The 23,528-nt window shown below is 43.3% G+C and overlaps 3 long non-coding RNA genes across 3 annotated transcripts in view; 2 read left to right on the forward strand and 1 right to left on the reverse strand.

Moving 5' to 3' along the window:
* LOC107000678 (uncharacterized) overlaps window positions 1-23,528 on the reverse strand; it is a 36,480-nt gene that overhangs the window by 9,721 nt on the left and 3,231 nt on the right. Inside the window, exon 3 of the long non-coding RNA XR_013398973.1 lies at window positions 20,334-20,465. This is a non-coding gene — a long non-coding RNA (uncharacterized LOC107000678). The remainder of the gene's footprint in view (window positions 1-20,333; window positions 20,466-23,528) is intronic.
* LOC144331645 (uncharacterized) lies at window positions 246-21,561 on the forward strand. Its single transcript, XR_013398987.1, has 2 exons — window positions 246-1,227; window positions 20,553-21,561. It is a non-coding gene; the product is annotated as an uncharacterized LOC144331645 (long non-coding RNA).
* Window positions 17,392-20,389, forward strand: LOC144331653 (uncharacterized). Its single transcript, XR_013398996.1, has 2 exons — window positions 17,392-17,521; window positions 18,918-20,389. It is a non-coding gene; the product is annotated as an uncharacterized LOC144331653 (long non-coding RNA).

Genomic DNA, 23,528 nt, shown 5'->3' on the forward strand with positions numbered 1-23,528 from the left:
ACTACAGGTGACTATTGAGGATTTTTTTTTTTTTTTTGAGGCGGAGTCTCTGTCGCCCAGGCTGGAGTGTACTAGCGCAATCTCGGCTCACTGCAACATCCACCTCCTGGGTTTAAGGTATTTTTAGTAGAGACGGGGTTTCACTATGTTGGCCAGGCTGTTCTCAAACTCCTGACCTTAGGTGATCCACCTGCTTTGGCTTCCCAAAGTGCTGGGATTACAGGCGTGAGCCACCGAGGCCAGCCACTTTTTTTTTTTTTTTTTTTTTTTTAAAGACAGAGTCTTGCTGTGTCACTCAGGCTGGAGTGCAGTGATCACTGCTCACTGCAGCCTCAACATCCCACACTCAAGTGATCCTCTCACTTCAGCTTCCTGAGTAGCTGGGACCACAGGCACACGCCACCACGCCCAGCTACTTTTTAATTTTTTTTTGTAGAGACAGGGTCTCACTATGTTGCCCAGGCTGGTCTTGAACTCCTGGGCTCCACCAATCCTCCTGCCTTGCCCTCCTAAAGTGTAAGTGAGTCACAGTGCCCGTCCCTTAGATTCTCTCTTTAACCTCTAACTCCACCCTGTCTTCCTCACATTCAGCAGAGAACACAGGCACCATCAGATGGGCATTTCCTCAACTTTCGGCCACCAAACCCATTCACTCACCGGCTTCTCATGGGCCATTTCCTCTTCCGGGGGGGAAAAGAGGAGGCTGCCCTCCTGTCTCCGAAGCTAGCCTTGCTCCTGTGCCCCATTTCATCTGGTCTTCTCACCTGGGCATTTGGGGATCTCGTCTCACCTCAATATTCTCCTTTTCCTTTTTTCTGGCTCCTTCCATCAGCATCTAAACACATTGCTGATCTCTTCCATTAAAAAGAAAAAAGCCCTTCTCCCTTGAATCCATATTCCTTCTCCAGCTACTGTCCTAACTGACCCCCTACCCTTCACACCAGTCTCCTGAAAGTGGTGTTGGCAGGGGGTGTATTTACTGCTTTCTACCTCTCCCGCACTCCACAATCCACTTCAACCTGTATCTGTCCCTATAAGCCTCTGAAACCCCCTCACTAAGGTCACCAATACACTCCTAGTCACCAAACCCAGCTGACCCTTTCTTTTTTTTTTTTTTTGAGACAGAGTCTTGCTCTGTCACCCAGGCTGGAGTGTAGTGGCATTATCTCAGCTCACTGCAAGCTCCGCCTCCCGGGTTCATGCCATTCTCCTGCCTCAGCCTCCCGAGTAGCTGGGACTACAGGTGGCCTGCCACGAGGCCTGGCTAATTTTTTTTTTTAATTTACTTACTAGTAGAGATGGGGTTTCAATATGTTAGCCAGGATGGTCTCGATCTCCTGACCTCGTGATCCGCCCCCCTCAACCTCCCAAAGTGCTGGGATTACAGGTGTGAGCCACCGCGCCCGGCCCCAGCTGACCCTTTCTTTAACGACCTCGCCTTTTCTCTTGGCTGGTTGACCTCTCATGCTCTGGTTTACCTCCTGCCTCCCACTCCTTTCTCTCTCTCTCTCTCTCTCTCTGTCTCTCAGTCTCTGTCTATCTCTGTCTCTATTTCTGTCTCTGCCTCTCTCCCTCTCTGTTTCTCTGTCTCTATCTATCTCTAACTCTGTCTCTATCTCTGTCTCTATATCTCAGTTTCTGTCTCTCTCTCTCTGTCTCTATCTCTGTCCCTGTCTCTCTCTCTGTCTCTCTCTGCCTAAATCTCAATGTCATTTTTCTCCATGTCTTGCTGCTGACGACAAAGACTCTGAACTTCCACCTCAGACACTCACTTCTAGGCCTTTGCATGTGCTGTTGTCTACGCTAGAAATCTGCAGATAAGCCTTTTACCATATCAGTGTCAGGCAGCTTATCTACCCCCTCTTGGGCTCTACGACCAAACCCGAGAGGAGCATTGGGGCCCAGCTAACTCTGGGAGTTCAGTGCACCGGCCCCCCCTTTTGCATAGAGAGTGGTGTCTATGTGTGACATCATGTCTTAGGGGGACTTTATGACAGGACAACCTCTTCAACCTTGGCCAGAACAGCCGTCAAATGCCTCAGGGTGGCTTTAAATCCCCAGCAGTGAGAGACAGCCCCTTTGTACGTATCTCGTTGGTTCAATTCAGCACAAACAGTACTGGTTGAGCAGCTACAATATGCCAAGCTCTGTGTGAAGTCCCATAGAGACACAAAGGTGTGTAAGACTCAGTCTTTTTTCTTCCTTTAAGACTGAGTCTTGATCTGTAGCCCAGGCTGGAGTACAGCGGCATGATTGTGGCTCACTGCAACCTCTGCCTCTCGGGTTCAAGAGATTCTCATGCCTCAGGTTACCAAGTAGCTGGGATTACAGGTGTGCATCACCATGCCCAGCTAATTTTTTTGTATTTTTAGTAGAGACAGGGTCTTGTCACATTGGCCAGGCTGGTCTCAAACTCCTGGCCTCAAGTGATCTACCTGCCTCGGCCTCCCAAAGTATTGAGATTACAGGCATAAGCCGCCACTGCACCCAGCCAAGACTCAGTCTCACTGCATAATACAATAAGCATATTTTCTAAATCAAAAACAAGAACACCACCTAACAATTGAATGTCATCTATTCATTCATTCAACCAGTGTCCGCTGAGCTTCCATTTTGGTCCAAGCACTATGCTGAGAGAGTCAAAGGTAAACAGGATATAGAGCCTACCACTGAGGAACTTGAAGACTTCAAACAGACATCTTATGGTTCAAGACAATAACTTCTACCTTCCTCCAAATTTCTGTAAATGGAACAATAATTACAAATCTACAGGTGGTTGAAACTGAGGGATAGATGCCTCAGTTTCACATACACATGAAACATTCACCAAGATAGGCCATATTCTGGACCACAGAACAAATCTCAATAGATTTTAAATTTATTTCAAGTATGTCCTTCAACCACTGTGGAATTAAAAATTAGAAATCAGTAACAGAAAGATTCCTGGAAAAAGTATGAGCTCAGACTCACCTAACCCTGCCCCAACCTGATGGTATTTCCCTACCCACCCTGGTAGCTGATCACAAAAGCCATCAACTCTTGAGAGCTTTATGGCCCTGTCCACCACCTGAGAAATCCTAATACTTATCCTGACCAACTTAGGGCAAGCTTATATCCCCCTCCTAGTATTGCAGCTGGTGTTCTCTTGAAAGCGCCACCTCCTGGCTGGAAGTCAACCAAGTCAGGACATTACATCAACTCACAACAGAATAACCCTGCCCCAAGGAAGGCGAAAACAACAGCTAATTCCACTGTCTGCAACATCCTGGCTAACCAGAGCTCCTGAGTCTGTCCACGTGACAACTTCACTGCTAGCATAACCAGCATTTGAGAAAGCCAGTACAGTAAACAAAACTACAAGCAAGGACTCTCACACTCACAGTCTACTTTACTCCCCTCCCACCTCCACCAGAGCAGGTGCTGGTATCCATCGCTGGGAGACCTAAAGACGGATCACATCACAGGACTCTTTGCGGACATTCCTTAGCACTAGCCTGGAACCTGGTAGCCCCACTGGGTGGCTGGACCCAGAAGAGCAATAGCAATCACTGCAGTCTGGCTCCCAGGAAGCTCCATCCCTAGAGGAAGTGGGAACCCATCACACCAAGGGGTCACTCTGTGGGGCAAAAGAACCTGAACAGTAGCCCCTGAGTTCCAGATTTCTCCCCTGAAATAGTCTACCCAAGTGAGAAGAAATCAGAAAACTTGTAATATGACAAAACAAGGTTCTCTAATACCCCCAAAAGACCACACTAGCTCCCCAGAAATGAATGAAATCAAGAAGACATCTCTGAATTGCCAGATAAACAATTCAGATGGTTGATTATTAAACTGCTCAAGGAGATACCAGAGAAAAGTGAAAACAAACTTAAAGAAATTTAAAAAACAATACAGGCTATGGATTGGCCAGGCACAGTGGCTCATACCTGTAAACCCAGCACTTTGGAAGGCTGAGGTGGGCTGATCACTTGAGGTCAGGAGTTTGAGACCAACTAGCCAACATAGTGAAGCCCCATCTCTACTAAAAATACAAAAATTAGCCAGGCATGGTGGTGCGTGCCTATAATACCAGCTACTTGGGAGGCTGAGGCAGGAGGATTGCTTGAACCCAGAAGCCAGAGGTTGCAATGAGCTGAGATTGCACCTCAGAGACAGAGTAAGACCCTGTCTCAAAAAAAAAAAAAAAAAGAGAAAAGAAACGAAAAACAGAAAATATAGGCTATGGATGAAAAATTCTCCAGAGAAATAGATATTATAAGAAAAAAAATCACAATTTCTGGAAACGGGAGACACAGAGAGATACAAAATGCACTGGAAAGTGTCAACAACAGACTAGAACAAGTATGTAGGATACAGTAAAATTCCTCTTCAAAGGTTTAGCCTGTTAACTTCTTTGTTCTTTGTTCTCAAACTCAACTTTCTTGTTCTCTATGCCTCATTGCCCCTACGTACTGTAACTGTAAACAACATCCCTGTCAGTCCTAATCAATAACTCACATCTGTTCCCCTGGCTACCCGCTCTTCACCCATTCCTCCCTTGGAAACCGCACGTCCCACCACTGTAACTCACATTTCCCTTCCCTTCCTTATTTGGGAAAGTATTCACAAATAGCCAATCGGGTCATATTAGATGGTGCGGTCCAACCCCAGCCCATGGAGGAGTGACACAGAGGTAGGGATTGTGTTAGGAATAAAATCCCTGCTTTCCTTTGTTTGGTGTACTCTTGCAATCGTGATTGACACAAGCAGCACCCTTCTGCAAAAGTAAATTGCCTTGCTGAGAAAACTTTCATCTGAGTGCTGGTTTCACTTTGCAGTACCGAGCATTTATCTCCAACAAATCTGGGGCTTATCTGGGATTCCCATTCTCCTCCGGGGAAGGGGTCTCTGGTCACCTCTCATAAAGAGACGTGTCCCACTGCCTCGTTGCAGTGGCCTCAGGGTGAGGGATCAGGACCCAGCCGGTGTGACAAATAAACCTGGACTCTCAGCAATGTGGGGGAAAAAAGGCTTGCAACACCACAGTGACCAGGTAACTTTGTGCACAGACCAAGGTAAGAAACATCACTGGGGTGACAAAGCATTTCCTTGGTGGTCAGGATATTCTGGAGGTTGAAAGTGTGTGTGAATGATCGCAAGCATTACTGCTTGCAGTGCTGCTTGTGTGAATGGTACTAAGTACTACTGCTGTGTGGAGTGAGTGGGTCCTATCTGCGGTTCCATGGTCATCTCATACAGCTTAGGACGGATCCTGCTGTGGGGTTTATACTGACATGCCAATGCTAAGAGGGATCTAAATTCCCCTCCGGGAAGCGACCAGAGTGGACGAAGCAAAAGAAGGATGCAAGGAACCTCCAGCAGGTGGGGCTAAAGGATATAAATCTCTAGTATGAGGGATTGAGTCTCAAAAAGCCTCCAGAAAAGACGACGCAAGAAATCTCTAATACAAGGGATTAAGCCTCAGCAAGCCTCCAGAAAAGGATAGGCAATAAATCTCTAGTACAAGGGATTGAGCCTAACTAGGACTCAACATGGGAAATATCCCAAGCAAGACAGGGAGTAAAAAGGATAAAGATAGCAATAAAGATATTCCTGCTGTTAGTCCCCTAGGTCTCATGTTAAAATATTGGAAAGATAATGAGAGAACTAAACATAAGAAAAAGCAGGCCGGGCGCAGTGGCTCAGGCCTGCAATCCCAGCACTTTGGGAGGCCAAGGCAGGCAGATCATGAGGTCAGGAGATCGAGACCATCCTGGTTAACACGGTGAAACCCTGTCTCTACTAAAAACACAAAAAATTAGCCAGACGTGGTGGCAGGTGCCTGTAGTCCCAGCTACATGGGAGGCTGAGGTGGGAGAATGGCATGAACCCAGGAGGCGGAGCTTGCAGTGAGCCAAGATTGCGCCACTGCACTCCAGCCTGGGTGACAGAGCAAGACTCGGTCTCAAAAAAAAAAAAAAAAAGAAAAGAAAAGAAAAAATAAAGAGCAACAAATTAAAAAACACTGCTGTTTTATTTGGACTCAGGGACCCTATCCTCAAACTGTGATGTGTCAATTTTTTTTTTTGAGACGGAGTCTTGCTGTGTTGTCCAGGCTGGAGCGCAGTGGCACAATCTCATCTCACTGCAAGCTCTGCCTCCAGGTTCACGCCATTCTCCTGCCTCAGCCTCCCAAGTAGCTGGGACTACAGGCACCCGCCACCACACCTGGCTAATTTTTTGTATTTTTTAGTAGAGACAGGGTTTCACCTTGTTAGCCAGGATGGTCTCGATCTCCTGACCTCGTGATCTGCCTGCCTCAGCCTCCCAAAATGCTGGGATTACAGGCATGAGCCACCGCGCCCGGCCGCCAACTTCTAATTCAATATGTAGATAAAAGTCCAGTCTCTCAAGAAGAACAGGTCTATGCTCTTCGTTGGAGGCAGGGACCTGTCCTCCTCTTTCCCTTAAAGACAACTAGGGAAAAACCCAATCCAGCACCTCAAAATGAAGAGTCAGAGGGCCATCCTGCTTCTGTCTCCCAACATCAATGTCACCTCATGTCTCTCCTGACAAGCGGAAAACTTGGTGTTCCTTGGAAGCTTAACAGGATGCAGTGAGCTTAAGCCTTTCCAAGAGCTTACCCATCAGTCTGCCCTTACTCATCCTCAAGCAGATGTACGGTGGTACTGTGGTGGACCCTTACTGGACACTCTGCCAAGTAACTGGAGTGGTACTTGTGCTCTTGTCCAATTGGTTATCCCTTTCACCCTGGCATTTCATCAACCAAAAAAAACCACAACACTGTAAAATAAGAGAAGGCCCTTATGGTTTTTTTGACTCTCAAGTTTATTTAGATGCAATTGGAGTCCCATGGGGAGTACCTGATAAATTCAAAGCCCAGGACCAAATAGCTGCAGGATTTGAATCAATATTTCCATGGGTAACTATTAATAACAATGTAGACTGGATAAATTACATCTATTATAACCAACAGCAGTTTATTAATTACACTAGGATGCTGTCAAAGGAATAGCTGCGCAGTTAGGGCTGACCAGCCAGATGGCCAACAGAATGGCTAATTTTTTAGCCTAGGCATGATATTAGCTGAAAAAGGTGGAGTTTGTGTTATGATTAAAACTCAGTGTTGTGCCTTAATCCCGAACAATACTGGCCCAGATGGGAGTATAACAAAAGCCTTATAAGGACTTACCATTTTATCTAATGAATTGGCTAAAAATTCTGCAGTCAATAACCCTTTTTCAGGATGGCTAGACAGGTGGTTTGGTATACAGGTGCGCCACCACACCCAGCTAATTTTTGTATTTTTAGTAGAGACGGGGTTTCATAATGTTGGCCAGGATGGTCTTGATCTCCTGACCTCAGGATCTGCCTGCCTCGGCCTCCCAAAGTGGTGGGATTACAGGCGTGAGCCACCACGCCTTGCTGAGTAGCTATTCCTATATCACACAAACAGACTTTAAAGCAACAACAGTTAAAAAAGACAAAAAGGAACATTACATAAGGATGAAAGATCAGTCCAACAGGAAAATATCGCAATTCTAAATACATATGCACCTTAATGCTTAAGCTCCCAGTGTATAAAATAATTATTACTAGATCTAAGAAATGAGATAGATGGGCTGGGCACGATGGCTCACACCTGTTATCCCAGCACTTTGAGAGGCTGCGGCATGTAGCTTTTGTTAGAGTATTTTCTCTATGTATTTTATATTTTGGATGCTATTATAACTGGGTTTTAAGAAATTTTAATTCTCAATTGTTTATTGCTATTATATAGCAATATAATTGATTTTAATACAGTGATCTTGCATCCTTCAACCTTGTTAAGCTGTAGTAGTTTTTGGATGATCTCACAGCATTTTACACACAATCCTGTTATTTGAAAATACAGTTTTATTTCTTTCTTTCCAACCTTGCATTCCTGGGAGTGAATGCTATGGATAATGTTGAGGTCGGGAGTTCGAGTCCAGCCTGGCCAACATGGTTAAACCCCATCTCTACTAAAAATACAAAACTTATCTGGGTGTGGTGGCAAGCACCTGTAATTCCAGCTACTCAGGAGGCTGAGGCAGGGAAATCACTTGAACCTAGGAGGCAGAGGTTGCAGTGAGCCAAGATCATGCCACTGCACTCTAGCCTGGGCAACAGAGCAAGACTCCATCTCAAAAACAAACAAACAAAAACAGGTAAAGATGACACAGATTAACACCCTCATAAACACAGATGCAAATATTATTAACAAAATCTTATCACATTGAAAATAATATGTAAATATATACAACATTATCCATAGCACTTACTCCCAGGAATGCAAGGTTGGAAAGAAAGAAATAAAACTGTATTTTCAAATATCAGGATTGTGTGTAAAATCCTGTGGGATCATCCAAAAACCACTACAGCTTAACAAGGTTGAAGGATGCAAGATCACTGTATTAAAATCAATTATATTGCTATATAATAGCAATAAACAATTGAGAATTAAAATTTCTTAAAACCCAGTTATAATTAGCATCCAAAATATAAAATACATAGAGAAAATAATCTAACAAAAGCTACATGCAAAATCATATACTAATAATGAAAAAACATTCCTGAGAGAAATTAAAGATGATCTAAATAAATGAAGAGCCATACCATGGTCATGAATCAGAAGACTCAACATTTTAAATATGTCAGTTCCTCCCAAATTAATCTATAGATTCACTGTAATCACAATAAAAATTCCAGCAATTTTCTTGTTTAAATTGATTGCTGTTTCTAAAATTCACAGAGGAATGCAATGCAGGCCAGGCACAGTGGCTCATGCCTGTAATCCCAGCACGTTAAGAGGCCGAGTCAGGTGGATTGCTTGAGTCCAGGAGTTCGAGACCAGCCTGGGCAACATGGTGAAACCCCGTCTCTACAAAAGGACAAAAATTAGCTGGGTGTGGTGGTGCATGCCTGTAATTCCAGCTACCCGGGAGGCTGAGGCAGGAGAATCTCTTGAACCTGAGAGGCAGAGGTTGCAGTGCACCAAGATTGTGCCACTGCACTTCAGCCTGAGTGACAGAGTGAGACTCCATCTCAAAAAAAAAAAAAAAAAAATACAGGTATGAACATGCTTCAAAAAATAAAAATAGAGTCTCAGCATAGAAATAGGAGATATAAGGAAGAATCAGATAGAAATTTTAGAACTAGAAAATATAACAACTGAAATAAAAAGCTCAGTGAATGGGCTCAAAAGTGTAAAAGAGGACAACACAAGCAGTGAACTGGAGGACAGGACAACAGAAATTACCCAATCTGAACAACAGAGAGAAAATGGACTGGAAAAAGTAAACAAGAAAGAAAAGAAAAGAGGCCAGGCGCAGTGGCTCACACCTGTAATCCCAGCACTTTGGGAGGCCAAGGCGGGTGGATCACGAGGTCAGGAGATCGAGACCATCCTGGCTAACACGGTGAAACCCCATCTCTACTAAGAATACAAAAACAAAATTAGCCGAGCATGGTGGTGGGCACCTGTAGTCCCAGCCACTCGGAGGCTGAGGCAAGAGAATGGCGTGAACCCGGGAGGCGGAGTTTGCAGTAAGCCAATATCACACCACTGCACTCCAGCCTGGGCAACAGAGTGAGATTCCATCTCAAGAAGAAAAAATAAAAAAGAAGAAGAAGAAGAAAAGAAACAAACAATAAAAACAACCTCGGGGATCTGTGAGGCTATTAATAAAGGATCAGAGTGGGGCGTGGTAGCTCACCCCAGTAATCCCAGCATTTTGGGAGGCAGAGGCAGAAGGATTGCTTGAGTCCAGGAGTTTGAGACCATCCTGGACAACACAGTAAGATGCCATCTCTACAAAAAATACAAAAATTAACTGAGTGTGGGGGCCGGGCACAGTGGCTCACACCTGTAATTCCAGGACTTTGGGAGGCCGAGATGGGCGGATCACAAGGTCAAGAGATCAAGACCATCCTGGCCAACTTGGTGAAACCCCATCTCTACCAAAAATACAAAAATTAGCTGGGCGTGGTGGCAGGTGCCTGTAATCCCAGCTACACAGGAGGCTGAGGCAGGAGAATCACTGGAATCCGGGAGGCAGTGGCTGCAGTGAACCGAGATCATGCCACTGCACTCCAGCCTCACGAAAGAGCAAGACTCCCACTCAAAAAAAAAAAAAAAAATTGAGTGTGGTGGTGCACACCTGTGGTCCCAGCTACTCTGGGGGCAGAAGTGGGAGGAACACTTGAGCCTGGAAGGTCTAGGTTGCAGTGAGTCATGATTCTGCCACTGTACTCTAGCCTGGGTAACAGAGTAAGACACTGTTTCAAAAAAATACATTAATAAATAATCAAATGAACAAATATTCAAAGAAAACTTTCCTACTTGGTAAAATGCATAAAACAATAGATTCAAGAAGCTGAGAGAATTCCAATCAGGATAAACCCAAAGAAGTTCACACTGGGTTTTCTGGAGCAAGATGGCCAAATAGGAACAGCTCCAGCCTCCAGCTTCCAGCACGAACGACACAGAAGGCGGGTGATTTCTGCATTTTCAACTGAGGTACCAGGTTCATCTCACTGGTGAGTGCTGGACAATCGGTGCTGGTCAGCTGGTGCAGCCCAACCAGCCAGAGCCGAAGCAGGGCGAAGCATCGCCTCACCTGGGAAGCGCAAGAGGGAAGGGAATCCATTTTCCTAGCCAAGGGAAATTGAGACACCCAACACCTGGAAAATCGGGTAACTCCCACCCTAATACTGTGCTTTACCAAGGGTCTCAGCAAACGGCACACCAGATTATATCCCACACCTGGCCCAGAGGGTCCCACGCCCACGGAGCCTCCCTCATTGCTAGCACAGCAGTCTGAGATCTAACTGCAAGGCGGCAGAGAGGCTGGGGGAAGGGCGCCCGCCATTGCTGAGGCTAAAGCAGGTAAACAAAGCCTCCAGGAAGCTCAAACTGGGTGGAGCTCACCGCAGCTCAAGGAGGCCTGCCTGCCTCTGTAGACTCCACCTCTGGGGACAGGGCATAGCTAAACAAAAAGCAGCAAAAACCTCTGCAGATGTAAAAGACCCTGTCTGACAGCTTTGAAGAGAGCAGTGGGTCTCCCAGCACGGAGATTGAGATCTGAGAACGGACAGACTGCATGCTCAAGACTGCATACTACATGCTTGAGTAACCCAACTGGGAGACATCCCCCACTAGGTGCAGACCAACACCTCACACCTCACATGGCTGGGCACACCTCTGAGACGACGTTTCCAGAGCAAGAATCAGACAGCAACGCTCACTGTTCAGCAATATTCTATCTTCTGCAGCCTCCGCTGCCAATACCCAGGCAAACAGGGTCTGGAGTGGACCTCAAGCAAACTCCAACAGACCTGCAGCTGAGGGTCCTGACTGTTAGAAGGAAAACTAACAAACAGAAAGGACACCCACACCAACCATCAGTACGTCACCATCATCAAAGACCAAAGGCAGATAAAACCACAAAGATGGGGAAAAAGCAGGGCAGAAAAGCTGGAAATTCAAAAAATCAGAGCACATCTCCCCCTCCAAAGGAACGCAGCTCATCGCCAGCAACGGATCAAAGCTGGACAGGGAATGACTTTGACGAGTTGAGAGAAGAAGGCTTCGGTCAATCAAACTTCTCAGAGCTAAAGGAAGAACTACGTACCCAGTGCAAAGAAACTAAAAATCTTGAAAAAAGAATGGAAGAATGGATAACTAGAATAATCAACACAGAGAAGGCCATAAACGAACTGATAGAGATGAAAACCATGACACGAGAATTACGTGACAAATGCACAAGCTTCAGTAACCAACTCGATCAACTGGAAGAAAGAGTATCAATGATTGAAGATCAAATGAATGAAATGAAGTGAGAAGAGAAGTCTAGAGAAAAAAGAGGAAAAAGAAATGAACAAAGCCTCCAAGAAATATAGAACTATGTGAAAAGACCAAATCTACGTCTGATTGGTGTGCCTGAAAGTGAGGGGGAAAATGGAACCAAGCTGGAAAATACTCTTCAGGATATCATCCAGGGGAACTTCCCCAACCTAGTAGGGCAGGCCAACATTCAAATTCAGGAAATACAGAGAATGCCACAAAGATACTCCTCAAGAAGAGCAACTCCAAGACACATAACTGTCATATTCACCAAAGTTGAAATGAAGGAAAAAATGTTAAGGGCAGCCAGAGAGAAAGGTCAGGTTACCCACAAAGGGAAGCCCATCAGACTAACAGCAGATCTCTCGGCAGAAATTCTACGAGCCAGAAGAGAGTGGGGGCCAATATTCAACATTCTTAAAGAAAAGAATTTTCTTTTTTTTTTTTCTTTTTTTTTTTTTTTTTTTGTTGAGACGGAGTCTTGCTCTGTCACCCAGGCTGGAGTACAGTGGCCGGATCTCAGCTCACTGCAAGCTCTGTCTCCCAGGTTTATGCCATTCTCCTGCCTCAGCCTCCCGAGTAGCTGGGATTACAGGCGCCCGCCACCTCGCCCGGCTAGTTTTTTTTTTTTTTGTATTTTTAGTAGAGACGGGGTTTCACCGTGTTAGCCAGGATGGTCTCGATCTCCTGACCTCGTAATCCGCCCGTCTCGGCCTCCCAAAGTGCTGGGATTACAGGCTTGAGCCACCGCGCCCGGCCAAGAAAAGAATTTTCAACCCAGATTTTCATATCCAGTCAAACTAAGTTTCACAAGTGAAGGAGAAATAAAATCCTTTACAGACAAGCAAATGGTTAGAGATTTTGTCACCACCAGGCCTGTCCTACAAGAGACCCTGAAGGAAGCACTAAATATGGAAAGGAACAACCAGTACTAGCCATTGCAAAAACATGCCAAAATGTAAAGACCATCGATGCTAGGTAGAAAATGCATCAACTAATGAGCAAAATAACCAGCTAATATCACAATGACAGGATCAAGTTCACACATAACAATATTAACCTTAAATGTAAATGGACTAAATGGTCCAATTAAAAGACACAGACTGGCAAACTGGATAAAGAGTCAAGACCCATCAGTTTGCTGTTCTGGAGACCCATCTCACATGCAGAGACACACATAGGCTCAAAATAAAGGGATGGAGGAAGATCTACCAAGCAAATGGAAAACAAAAAAAAAGCAGGGGTTGCAATCCTAGTCTCTGATAAAACAGACTTTAAACCATCAAAGATCAAAAGAGACAAAGAAGGCCCTTACATAATGGTAAAGGGATCAATTCATCAGGAAGAGCTAACTATCCTAAATATATATGCACCCAATACAGGAGCACCCAGATTCATAAAGCAAGTCCTTAGAGACTTACAAAGAGACTTAGACTCCCATACAAAAATAATGGGAGACTTCAACACCCCACTGTCAACATTAGACAGATCAACGAGACAGAAAGTTAACAAGGATATCCAGGAATTGAACTCAACTCTGCACCAAGTGGACCTAATAGACATCTACAGAACTCTCCACCCCAAATCAACAGAATATACATTCTCAGCACCACATCACACTTATTCCAAAATTGACCACATAGTTGGAAGTAAAGCACTCCTCAGCAAATGTAAAAGAACAGAAATTATAACAAACTGTCTTTCAGACCACAGTGCAATCAAACTAGAACTCAGGACTAAGAAACTCAATCAAAACTGCTCAACTACATGGAAACTGAACAACCTGCTCCTGAATGACGACTGGGTACAACACGAAATGAAGGCAGAAATAAAGATGTTCTTTGAAACCAATGAGAACAAAGATACAACATACCAGAATCTCTGGGATACATTTAAAGCAGTGTGTAGAGGGAAATTTATAGCACTAAATGCCCACAAGAGAAAGCTGGAAAGATCTAAAATTGACACCCTAACATCACAATTAAAAGAACTAGAGAAGCAAGAGCAAACACATTCAAAAGCTAGCAGAAGGCAAGAAATAACTAAGATCAGAGCAGAACTGAAGGAGATAGAGACCCAAAAAACCCTCCAAAAAAATCAATGAATCCAGGGGCTGGTTTTTTGAAAAGATCAACAAAATTGATAGACCACTAGCAAGACTAATAAAGAAGAAAAGAGAGAAGACTCAAATAGACACAATAAAAAATTATAAAGGGGATATCACCACCGACCTCACAGAAATACAAACTACCATCAGAGAATACTATAAACACCTCTATGCAAATAAACTAGAAAACCTAGAAGAAATGGATAATTTCCTGGACACTTACATTCTCCCAAGACTAAACCAGGAAGAAGTTGAATTCCTGAATAGACCAATAACAGGCTCTGAAATTGAGGCAATAATTAATAGCCTACCAACCAAAAAAAGTCCAGGACCAGATGGATTCACAGCCGAATTCTACCAGAGGTATAAGGAGGAGCTGGTACCATTCCTTCTGAAACTATTCCAATCAACAGAAAAAGAGGGAATCCTCCCTAACTCATTGTATGAGGCCAACATCATCCTGATACCAAAGCCTGGCAGAGACACAACAAAAAAAGAGAATTTTAGACCAATACCCCTGATGAACATCGACGCAAAAATCTTCAATAAAATACTGGCAAACCGAATCCAGCAGCACATCAAAAAGCTTATCCACCATGATCAAGTGGGCTTCATCCCTGGGATGCAAGGCTGGTTCAACATATGCAAATCAACAAACGTAATCCAGCATATAAACAGAACCAAAGACAAAAACTACATGATTATCTCAATAGATGCAGAAAAGGCCTCAGACAAAATTCAACAGCCCTTCATGCTAAAAATTCTCAATAAATTCGGTATTGATGGAACATATCTCAAAATAATAAGAGCTATTTATGACAAACCCACAGCCAATATCATACTGAATGGGCAAAAACTGGAAGCATTCCCTTTGAAAACTGGCACAAGACAGGGATGCCCTCTCTCACCACTCCTATTCAACACAGTGTTGGAAGTTCTGGCCACGGCAATCAGGCAAGAGAGAGAAATCAAGGGTATTCAATTAGGAAAAGAAGAAGTCAAATTGTCCCTGTTTGCAGATTACATGATTGTATATTTAGAAAACCCCATCATCTCAGCCCAAAATCTCCTTAAGCTGAGAAGCAACTTCAGCAAAGTCTCGGGATACAAAATCAATGTGCAAAAATCATAAGCATTCTTATACACCAGTAACAGACAAACAGAGAGCCAAATCATGAATGAACTCCCATTCACAATAGCTTCAAAGAGAATAAAATACCTAGGAATCCAACTTACAAGGGATGTAAAGGACCTCTTCAAGGAGAACTACAAACCACTGCTCAGTGAAATAAAAGAGGACACAAACAAATGGAAGAACATTCCATGCTCATGGATAGGAAAAATCAGTATTGTGAAAATGGCCATACTGCCCAAGGTAACTTGTAAATTGAATGCCATCCCCATCAAGCTACCAATGACTTTCTTCACAGAATTGGAAAAAACTGCTTTAAAGTTCACATGGAACCAAAAAGGAGCCCGCATTGCCAAGACAATCCTAAGTCAAAAGAACAAAGCTGGAGGCATCACGCTACCTGACTTCAAACTATCCTACAAGCCTACAGTAACCAAAACAGCATGGTACCGTTACCAAAACAGAGATATAGACCAATGGAACAGAACAGAGCCCTCAGAAATAATACCACACATCTATAGCCATCTGATCTTTGACAAACCTGACAAAAACAAGAAACGGGGAAAGGATTCCCTATTTAATAAATGGTCCTGGGAAAATTGGCTAGCCATAAGTAGAAAGCTGAAATTGGATCCTTTCCTTACTCCTTATACGAAAATGAATTCAAGATGGATTAGAGACTTAAATGTTAGACCTAATACCATAAAAACCCTAGAAGAAAACCTAGGTAATACCATTCAGGACATAGGCATGGGCAAGGACTTCATGTCTAAAACACCAAAAACAATGACAACAAAAGCCAAAATTGATAAATGGGATCTAATTAAACTAAAGAGCTTCTGCACAGCAAAAGAAACTACCATCAGAGTGAACAGGCAACCTACAGAATGGGAGAAAATTTTTGCAATCTACTCATCTGACAAAGGGCTAATATCCAGAACCTACAAAGAACTCAAACAAATTTACAAGAAAAAAACAACCCCATCAAAAAGTGGGCAAAGGATATGAACAGACACTTCTCAAAAGAAGACATTCATACAGTCAACAGACACATGAAAAAATGCTCATCATCACTGGCCATCAGAGAAATGCAAATCAAAACCACAATGAGATACCATCTCACACTAGTTAGAATGGCAATCATTAAAAAGTCAGGAAACAACAGGTGCTGGAGAGGATGTGGAGAAATAGGACCACTTTTACACTGCTGGTGGGATTGTAAACTAGTTCAACCATTGTGGAAACAGTATGGCGATTCCTCAAGGATCTAGAACTAGAAATACCATATGACCCAGCCATCCCATTACTGGGTATATACCCAAAGGATTATAAATCATGCTGCTATAAAGACACATGCACACATATGTTTATTGCAGCACTATTCACAATAGCAAAGACTTGGAATCAACCTAAATGTTCATCAGTGACAGACTGGATTAAGAAAATGTGGCACATACATACCATGGAATACTATGCAGCCATAAAAAAAGGATGAGTTTGTGTCCTTTGTAGGGACATGGATGCAGCTGGAAACCATCATTCTCAGCAAACTATCGCCAAGAACAGAAAACCAAACACCGCATGTTCTCACTCACAGGTGGGAACTGAACAATGAAATCACTTGGACACGGGAAGGGGAACATCACACACTGGGGCCTATTGTGGGGAGTGGGGGGGGGAGGGATGGCACTGGGAGTTATACCTGATGTAAATGACGAGTTGATGGGTGCAGCACACCAACATGGCACATGTATACATACGTAACAAACCTGCACATTGTGCACATGTACCCTAGAACTTAAAGTATAATAATAATAATAATAATAAAAAAAGAAGTTCACACCAAGACACATTATAGTCAAACTTCTGAAAACAAAACAAAAAAATTTTTTGAAAGCAGCCAGAGGAAAACAATTTGTTACTCATATAGAAAAAATAATTTGAATGACAGCTGATTTCTCATCAGAGACAACAGAAAGCAGAAAGAAGTGACACAGCATTTTTCAACTGTTTAAAAAAAAAACTATCAACTCAGAATCTCATATCCAATGAAAATATCCTTCAAGAATGCTGGGGGAAATCAGAAAATTCTGAAAGGAAGGAAAACTAAGAGAATTTGTCACCAACTAATATGCCCAATTGGTTTTTTTATAAAGTGCTGATGCAATTCAACAGAGGAAAAATGGCTTTTCAACAAATGGCTCTGGAGTAATCAGATATTCATAGGCAAGAAAATGAACCTTGAACTAAGTCTTACATTATATACAAAAATTATGACAAGGTGTAGTGGTTCATGCCTATAATTCCAGCATTTTGAGAAGCTATGGAGGGTAGATCACTTGAAGTCAGGAGTTCAAGACCAGCCTGGCCAACATGGTGAAACCCCGTCTCTACTAAAAATACAAAAATTAGCTGGGTGTGATGGTGTGCACCTGTAATTCCAGCTACTTCAGAGGATGAGGCACTAGAATCATTTGAACCTGGGAGGCAGAGGTTGCAGTAAGCCAAGATCATGCAACTGCACTCCAGCCTAGGTGAGGGAGTAAGACTCTGTCTCAAAAAAAAAAAAAAAAAGACCACATAGACCATGGACTCAAATGTAAATCATCAAACATCTAGGAGAAAATCTAGAGCTACGCAAAGCATTTTTAGTCTTGACACCAAAAGCACAATCCATAACAGGAAAAATAATAAACTGGATTTCATCAAAACTAAGCACTTTTGCTCTGTGAAAGACCCTGTTCAGAGGATGAAAAGGCATAGAGGGGATAACATATTTGCAAACTATGTATCTGACAAAGGACTAGTATCTAGAATATATAAAGAACTCCCAAAACTCGAAAGTAAATAATCTAAATAAAAAATGTACAAAAGACATGAAAAAGCACTTCACTAAAGAGAATATACAGATTGGAAATAAACTTGGGAAAGGATGTTCAATATCACTAGCCATTAAGGGAATGCAAACTAAAACTACAATGGGATATCCTGTACACTTATCCAAATGGCTAAATGTAAAAAGTTGCTACACCAAATATAGGAGAGGATGTGGAGAAACTGTATCACTCATAAATTGCCAATGAGAATGTAAAATGATACACTTATTCTGGAAAACAATTTGGCAGTTTCTTTTTTTTTTTCCTGAGACAGTCTTGCTCTGTCACCCAGGCTGGCATGCAGTGGTGTGATCTCAGTTTACTGCAACCTCTGCCTCCCGGGTTCAAGCAATACTCCTGCCTCAGCCTCCCAAGTAGCTGGGATTACAGGCAGACACCACCATGCCCGGCCAATTTTTGTATTTTTAGTAGAGATGAGGTTTCACCATGTTGGCCAGGCTGGTCTTGAACTCCAGACCTTGTGATCCACCTGTCTCAGACTCCCAAAGTGCTAGAATTACAGGTGTGAGCCACTGCACCCAACCTAATTTGGCAGTTTCTTAAACAACTAAATATGCAATAACCATGTGACCCATTGCACCTGGGCATTTATACAGAGAAACAAAGACTTACGTTGACAGAAAAGCCATACACAAATGTTTATAGTAATTTGATTTGTAATAGCCAAAAACCAAAACAACCCACATGTCCTTCAAGGGGTGAATGGTTAAACAAATTGTGGTGCCTCCATACCATGGAATACTACTCAAATGTAAAAAGGAATAAAGTATTTATACATGTAACAAGCTTGATGAACCTCAAGAAATTGATACTGAGTGGAAAAAAAAAAAAAAAAGCCTAGCCAAAAGGTCATATAGTGCATGATTTCATTTATATCATAATCTTGAAATGATCAAATTATAGAAATGGGTACAGCAAGGTGGCTCACGCCTGTAATCCCAGCACTTTGGGAGGCTGAGGTGGGAGGATTGCTTGAGCCCAGGAGTTTGAGACGAGCCTGGGCAACAAGGTAAGACCCAGTCCCTACAAAAAAAATACAAAACAATTTAGCTGTACATGGTGGTATGTGCCTGTAGTCCCAGCTACTTGGGAGGCTGAGGTGGAAGGATCTCAAGGGGAGGCTGCAGTGAGTGAAGACTGTATCACTACACTCCAGCCTGGGCCACAGAGTAAGATGCTGTCTCAAAAAACAAAAATTACAGAAATGAAGTTCCTTTGTCAGGGACTAAGGAGGGGGAGAGGGAAAGGCAATATGAAGAATCCTTGTAGTGATGGAGATAGTCTGTATCTTGATTATATTAATGTCAATATCCTAGTCGTGACATTTTACTACCGTTTTACAAGATGTTACCATTGGGGGAAACTGGGTAATGGGTACACCTGACCGCTCTGTATTACTGATTATACAAATGAATCTATATCATCTCAACATAAACATTTAATTTAAAATGTGCCATATAATATAGGAAAAATGATAAAAGTCACTCTCTTCCTTATCGAGACAAGAAAGAAAAGCAGAAGTATGAGGCAATGTGTGGCTGTTATGTGGGCTCTGAGGAATTGTTTCCAGTTCCTGATACCTCCCCCTTGCTTTGGCTTGCATCTTGGAGCCCTATGAGCCCATATGCCACTGGAATAAAAAAGACCCTCTGCTCTTAACACTGACTTTATTGTGATCTCAGAGAAGAAGGACACAAACAGATGCTTGGCCATCTTAGGCAGGGGATCTTTAAACTGAAGCCAAAAGAGGGGTGGGGGTGAGGAGAGAGGCAGTAAAACACTGAACTGGGGTAAGAAATTCTGGGATCTGGTTCTCACTCTACTAGCAACTACACAAGTCCTTTAAATGCTGAGGGCTTCAATTCAACCCAATTTAACATTCTCTGGGCACTAAGGACAGTGGCGAAAAGAGGCCAGGTAGGTAGTTAACCCTTATCCCTATCTATGTCAACACCTATCACCAAAAAGAGCAATATTATTTGCTACAGACACTGACATTTCTCAATCTTGGATAAAAGTGCATGAAAGGGGCCGGGCGTGGTGGCTCACTCCTGTAATCCCAGCACTTTGGGAGGCCAAAGCAGGTGGATCACCTCAGGTCAGGAGTTTGAGATCAGCCTGGCTAACATGGCAATACCTCGTCTCTACTAAAAATTCAAAAATTAGCCGGGCATGGTGGTGGGTGCCTGTAATCCCACCTACTCAGGAGGCTGAGGCAGAATTGCTTGAACCTGGGAGACAGAGGTTGCAGTGTGCTGAGATTGTGCCACTGCACTCCAGTCTGGGCCACAGAGCAAGAATCCATCTCAAAAAAAAAGTACATGAACCTACCTTTAGAAATCTCTATTTGGGCCAGGCGCGGTGGCTCTCGCTTGTAATCCCAGCACTTTGGGAGGCCGAGGTGGGCAGATCACAAGGTCAGGAGATCGAGACCATCCTGGCTAACACGGTGAAACCCCGTCTCTAGTAAAAATAAAAATAAAAAAAAAATTAGCCAGGCGTGGTGGCAGGCGCCTGTAGTCCCAGCTACTCATAGCACCAGCTACTCAGGAGGCTGAGCCAGGATAATGGCGTAAACCCAGGAGGCGGAGCTTGCAGTGAGCCAAGATCGCGCCACTGCACTCCAGCCTGGGCGACAGAGTCAGACTCTGTCTCAAAACAAAAAAAGAAATCTCCATTTGTATTAATCCATAATTACAATGTAAGTAAAAAATAAGAGGCTTAAGATGCAAACGCAGTTTGAAGACAATCTGCTGGATGTTCTCCAACCATCCCCCTGAACAAGGCTGCTGCCCTTCAGTGGCTCTTAGTCACTAAGATCTACTCTGAAAGGTGTGAAGGCTGAGATTAAAGAAAGTTAACAGAATTCTCATAATCTGATTAGTAGACAAAGGAAAAGAAAACTAACATTTATCAAACATCTGTGTCCACCTGACACTCTTCTAGGCACTTCTTATTATATACGTTGTCTCATTTAATCCTACTGTGTGGTAGTCATCCTTATCCCCATTTTATACATGCAGAAACCAAAGTTCGTGGAGGAAAGGTAACTTGACATACAGCTTGTAGCTGATGTCAGGGTCTGACTCGAAAGTTCAAATTCTTTTTACTATATACTACATTGCCTCTATCACTATGGAGGATATTTATTTTCAGAACTGTTCTGTTCTTTCCCAATTTTCTAAAATTACTCTTGTTAATAAGAATAAATAAGGTTTTTTCCCCTTTTTAAGGTATGATAGCAAAAAGGCACCATTCACTAAATTACACTGAACTCTACACATTTAAAAAATGATCAAGGGCCATTTCCGCCCCTCAGTGGCTTTACTGTGATGTAATTTACATACTATAAAATATCTCCTTCACCCATTTTAAGTGTAAAACTAAATGAATTTTAGTATATTTTAAAAGTTGTACACTGTCATCACAAACTAATTTTAGAGTATTGCCATAAGTCTTAAAAGAAACCTTAAGGCCGGGCAGGGTGGCTCACCCTTGTAATCCCAGCACTTCGGTAGGCCGAGATGGGCGGATCACAGGTTAGGAGTTCGAAAACAGTCTGGCCAACATGGCAAAAACCTGTCTCTACTAAAAATACAAAAATTAGCCAGGTGTGATGGTGCACGCCTGTAATCCCAGCTACTTGGGAGGCTGAGGCAAGAGAACCGCTTGAACCCAGGAGACGGAGGCTGCAGTGAGCCGAGATCGCACCACTGCACTCCAGCCTGGGTGACACAGTGAGACTCCTCTGTCCACTGCCCCCTGCCCAAGAAAAAAGGAAACCTTGTGCCTTTCACATTCAGTCCCCATTTTCACTCTCAGCATCTGATAACCACTCATCTTCTGTCTCTATAGATTTGTCTCTTCTGAATCCTTTATATAAGGAGAATAATATGATATGTGCTATTTGTGTTTAGCTTTTTTCGCTTAGTGTATTTTCAGGGTTCAACATTGCTGAACAGTATCCATTACATGGATATACCACATGTATTAGGCCCTTCTTGCATTGCTATAAAGAAATACCTGAGGCTGGGTGATTCGTAGAGAAAAGAGGTTTAGGCTGGGCGTGGTGGCTCATGACTGTAATCCCACACATTGGGAGGCTGATGTGGGTGGATCACTTGAGGTCAGGAGTTTGAGACCAGCCTGCAACATGGTGAAACCTTGCCTCTACTAAAAATACAAAAATTAGCCAGGCGTGGTGGCGTGCGCCTATAATCCCACCTACTCGGAAGGCTGAAGCAGGAGAATCACTTGAACTCAGGAGGCAGAGGTTACAGTGAGCTGAGATCGTGCCATCACCCTCCAGCCTGGGCAACAGAGCAAGACTCCACCTCAAAAAAGAAAAAAAAGAGAGAGAGGAAAAAAAAGAGGTTTAATTGACTTAGAGTTCTGCAGGCTGTGCAAGCATGGCTCCAGCATCTGCTCCTGGTGAGGGCCTCAGGAAGCTTCTAATCACAGCAGAAGGAAAAGGGAAAGCAGGGATGTCACATGGTGACAGCAGGAGCAAGAGAGCAAAGCGGGAGATGCCATACACCTTTAAACAACCAGATTGCAGATGAACTCACTCATCACCAAGGGGATGGTGCGAAGCTGTTCATGAGAGATCTGCCTCCATGATCCATTCACCTCCCACCAGGCTTCAACTCCAACACTGGGGATGACATTTCAACATGAGATTTGGAGGGGACAAACATCCAAACCATATTACCATTATTTTGGGTTTTGTTTAGGTTTGTTTTTTTGTCACCCAGGCTGGAGCACAGTGGTAGGATCATAGCTTATGGTAAGCTCGAACTCCTGGGTTCAAGAAATCCTCCTACCTCAGCCTCCTGAGTAGCTGGGACTACAGACACGTACCACCATGCTCAGCTATTTTAAACTAATTTTTGTAGAGATGCAGTCTCACTACATTGCCCAAGCTGTTCTCAAACTCCTGGCCTCAAGCAATCCTGAGATTATAGGAATGAGCCACCATGCCTGGCTGACAGACCACATTCTATTTATCCACTTATCAACTGATAGCCATTTGGGTGTTTTTAGTTTTTGGCTATGGTGAATAATGCTGCTATGAACATTTGCATACAAGTTTTTGTGTGGACAAAAATTTCTTCAGGGTAAGTACCTAGGATTGGAATTGTTGGATCATATAGTAAGTCTACGTTTAACTCTTTTTTTTTTTTTTTTTTAAATAGAGTCTATTTTGCCTAGTCTGGTCTCAAACTCCTAAGCTCAAGCAATGCTTCTTCCTGGCTATATTTAACTGTTTAAGAAACTGCCAGACTGTTTTCTCAAATGGCTACACCATTTTACATTCCCACCAACAAAGTATGAAAGTTCTAATTTCTCTACATTCTTGCCAACACTAACTTTTGTCCTCTTTTTTTTTTTTTGAGATGGAGTCTTGCTGTGTCACCCAGGCTGGAGTGCAATGGTGTGACCTTGGCTCACTGCAACCTCCACCTCCCGAGTCAAGCAATTCTCCTGCCTCAGCTTCCCTAGTAGCTGGGATTATAGGCACGCACA

Source organism: Macaca mulatta, chromosome 10, assembly GCF_049350105.2.
Source record: "Macaca mulatta isolate MMU2019108-1 chromosome 10, T2T-MMU8v2.0, whole genome shotgun sequence".
NCBI classification, from domain to species: domain Eukaryota; kingdom Metazoa; phylum Chordata; class Mammalia; order Primates; family Cercopithecidae; genus Macaca; species Macaca mulatta.